Here is a 4614-nt window from a genome sequence, read left to right on the forward strand (position 1 = left end):
CCTCTAATTGGGGACTTTAGCAAAGCTAAGTCACAATCTAAAAAGGTTCACCCAGTTATGTGTCTGTGGCATTTATGTATCCGGTGGTAATACTGAAAAACAAAGTGCTTAGGGCCACAGCCAAGACTCATAAAGTAGCTGTGTTCAAGAATCAACATACTAAACTAGGAGAATCAATAATACTATCTGAATTCTGAGTTCCTATGGATGCCAATCATTCTGAATTTCAAAGGATAAAGTGAGATCCCAAAACAGTTCGGAAGCAAAAAGCTACTAGTCCCGCTCATCTGATTAGAATCTGAGCTTCACTTAAAACTCTGAGATATTATTGCTTTCCAATTTCTTTTTATCCTATTTTATTTGTCTAGTTGCTTGGGGGCAAGCAACAGTTTAAGTTTGGTGTTGTGATGAGCGAATATTTTATACGCTTTTTGGGGGTAATTTCATGTATTTTTAGCATATTTTAGTTAGTTTTTAGTATATTCTTATTAGTTTCTAGGCAAAATTCATATTTCTGGACTTTACTATGAGTTTGTGTGTTTTTCTGTGATTTCAGGTATTTTCTAACTGAAATTGAGGGAGCTGAGCAAAAATCTGATTCAGGCTGAAAAAGGACTGCAGATGTTGTTGGATTCTGACCTCCCTGCACTCGAAATGGATTTTCTGGAGCTACAGGAATCCAAATGGTGCGCTCTCAATTGCGTTGGAAAGTAGACATCCAGCGATTTCCAGCAATATATAATAATCCATACTTTGCTCAAGGATAAATGACGTAAACTGGCGTTCAACGCCAGTTCCATGTTGCATTCTGGCGTTAAACGCCAGAAACAGATTACAAGTTGGAGTTAAACGGCAGAAACAGGTTACAACCTGGCGTTTAACTCTGGAAACAGCCTAGACACGTGTAAAGCTCAAGTCTCAGCCCCAGCACACACCAAGTGGGCCCCAGAAGTGGATTTCCGCACTATCTATCTCAGTTTACTCATTTTCTGTAAACCTAGGTTACTAGTTTAGTATTCAAACAACTTTTAGAGATTTATTTTGTAACTCATGACATTTTAGATCTGAATTTTGTACTCTTTGACGGCATGAGTCTCTAAACTCCATTGTTGGGGGTGAGGAGCTCTGCTGTGTCTCGATGAATTAATGCAATTATTTCTGTTTTCTATTCAAATACGCTTGTTTCTATCTAAGATGTTCATTCGCACTTCAATATGATGATTGTGATGATCCGTGACACTCATCACCATTCTCAATCTATGAACGCGTGACTGACAACCACTCCCATTCTACCTTCGATTGAATGAGTATCTCTTGGATTCCTTAATCAGAATCTTCGTGGTATAAGCTAGAATCCATTGGCAGCATTCTTGAGAATCCGGAAAGTCTAAACCTTGTCTGTGGTATTCCGAGTAGGATTCAGGGATTGAATGACTGTGACGAGCTTCAAACTTACAAGGGTTGGGCATAATGACAGACGCAAAAGGATCAATGGATCCTATTCCAGCATGAGTGAGAACCGACAGATGATTAGCCGTGCGGTGACAGCGCACCTGGACCATTTTCACTGAGAGGACAGATGGTTGCCATTGACAACGGTGATCTACCAACACATAGCTTGCCATAGGAGAAACCTTGTGTGCGTGAAGAAGAAGACAGGGGGAAAGCAGACATTCATAAGACCAAGCATCTCCAAAACTCCAACATATTCTCTATTACTGCATAACAAGTATTTATTTCATGCTCTTTTATTTTTCGCAATTCAAACTGATAATCATAATTGATATCCTGACTAAGAATTACAAGATAACCATAGATTGCTTCAAGCCAACAATCTCTGTGGGATTTGACCCTTACTCACGTAAGGTATTACTTGGACGACCCAGTGCACTTGCTAGTTAGTTGTGCGGAGTTGTGAAAAGTGTGAATCACAATTTCGTGCACCAGATGTATTTAAAGCTAGATTTGTAGATTGTCATTTTGATTAATCAAATTTTCCAACATTAGGGGGAGAGAATAAGCTTCCTGAAAAGAAATTTAATTGGAATGCATCATCTTTGATGCATTTAGATTCTCGATTTGGGCAATGTGAACTAGAAGTTCAAAGGATTATATATTTGCAAAGAATAGCAAATGAATTGTCTGATACATTTTCTGATACGAAAAGGATAACCAAATCCTATATACCAGTTGAAAATGCCCCAATTCGAATAGATGTCCCAATTAGACAAGTGGCCACTGAAACAAATTCACGCTAGAAGCATGGTAGACCTGTTGGTTCCAAAGACAAAAATCCTCGAAAAAGAAAAGAGGTAAATATTAATCCTGTTAAAAAAAGACATAGTAAAGACACTTGTAGTTGTCCAAAATTCTGATATAGTTTTGACGCCAGAAGACGTTCATGTACCTAAAAATTGTAAAAATGACGAGATCTCGATAAATTGTGTCTTTAGAGGAGAAAAATGGGATCGAAATAAGACAATTCTCAATGAATATTTGTATATAATGTGGCATTAAATATCATGCATGAAAGTAAGGATCTTGAACCAAGAACAGTCAAAGAATGTCAACAAAGGAATGATTGACCAAAATGGGAAGAAGCTATTAAGACTGAGTTAAACTCACTTGCAAAACGTGAAGTCTTTGGACTTGTAGTTCATACACCAGAAGATGTAAAACCTGTTTGATACAGATGGGTATTTTTGAGAAAACGAAATGAAAAAACTGAAGTTGTATGCTACAAAGCTCGACTTGTGGCACAAGTTTTTTCACAAAGGCCCGGTATAGATTATGAAGAAACATATTTTCCTATAGTGAATGCAATAACATTATATTATTTGGTCAATTTATTTGCATACCATAAACTACATATGCATCTAATGGATGTGGTAACAGCCTACTTATACGGATCATTATATTGTGATATCTATATGAAAGTCCCTGAAGGATTAAAGATATCTAAACCATCCTATGAATATTCACAGGGGTTATACTCAGTCAAATTGTAAAGAACTTTATATGGTCTAAAGCAATTTGAGCGAATGTGGTATAATCGTTTTACTGAGTATCTGGCCAAAAACGGATTCAAGAATGATGATATCTGTCCATGTGTTTTCATAAAGAAATTTGTATCTGGATTCATTATAATTGCTGTGTACATTGATGATTTAAATATCATTGAAACCCCTGAGTAAATTTCAACAATTATAAAAGCTCTAAAAGAAGAGTTTGAGATGAAAGATCTTGGAAAGTCTAAATTTTGTCTCGGCGTGTAGATCGAACATACAAAAAATTGGATCTTTATTCATCAAGCAACATACACATAAAAGATTTTGAACAGATTTTATATGAATAAGTCACATCCCTTGAGTACCCCAATGATCGTAAGATCTTTGGATGTGAAAAATGATCAATTCCGTCCTAAAGAAGAAAATGAAGATATCCTTGGTCCTGAAGTACCATATCTCAGTGCTATTGGAGCACTAATGTATCTTGCTAATAATACACGACCTGGCATATCATTTACGGTGAATTTACTAGTAAGGTATAGTTCCTCTCCAATCAGAAGACATTGAAATGGAATCAAACAAATCTTTCGATATCTTCATGGAATGGATGATATGGGATTGTTTTATCCATATGGATCCAAGTCACAACTAGTTGGCTATGCAGATGCAGGATACTTGTCTGATCCACACAAAGAGAGATCACAAACATGATACCTGTTCACATATGGTAGTACAGCTATATCATGGAAGTCCACGAAACAGATGATTGCAGCAACATCCTCTAATCATGCTGAAATACTAGCGATACATAAAGCAGGTCGCGAGTGTTTTTAGCTCAGGAGTTTGATCCAATATATTCTGTAATCATGTGGACTGATTGATCAGAAGATAGCTCCAACGGTTCTGTTTGAAGATAATACAACATGCGTTGCTCAACGTAAGGGTAGATACATCAAAGGTGATCAAACAAAGCATATTTCACCCAAATTCTTCTTCACATATGATCTTCAAAATCAAAGGACAATTGATGTCCAACAGATTCACTCAAGTGATAATCTAGCAGATTTATTTACAAAGTCACTCCCAAAATTCTCTTTTGAAAGATTGGTATATCAAATTGGGATACGCCGATTTGGAGATATTAAATAATGTCGACAAGAGGGGGAGACTGTACTCTTTTTTCCTTGGTAAGGTTTTTTCCCATTAGAGTTTTTCTTGACAAGGTTTTTTTAATGAAGTAGTCTCCATCATAAAGGATATTATACTCTTTTTTCTCACTAAAGTTTTTTTCCATTGTATTTTTCTTTATAAAGTTTTAATGAGGCATATTCATAATGGACATTCAAAGGGGAATGTTGTAATATGAATGTCCAATCAAATGAATTTGGGCGGTGCAAAATATTAATTGTGAATGGTGCTTAATTTTTTCAGGATGAACTCTACATTAATACAATTTGAAAAAGGGACTCTTGAACAAGTATAAATAGGGTATAATTTGTAATAATACCTGCCTAGTTATAACAATAATAAACATTCTTATTTCTCTCAATTTGTACACTATAATATTATAAATTCTCTTTTCTTCTCTCCCTCCGTGAGTGTTAAT

The sequence above is a fragment of the Arachis ipaensis genome, chromosome B03 (assembly GCF_000816755.2).
Source record: "Arachis ipaensis cultivar K30076 chromosome B03, Araip1.1, whole genome shotgun sequence".
NCBI classification, from domain to species: Eukaryota; Viridiplantae; Streptophyta; class Magnoliopsida; order Fabales; family Fabaceae; genus Arachis; species Arachis ipaensis.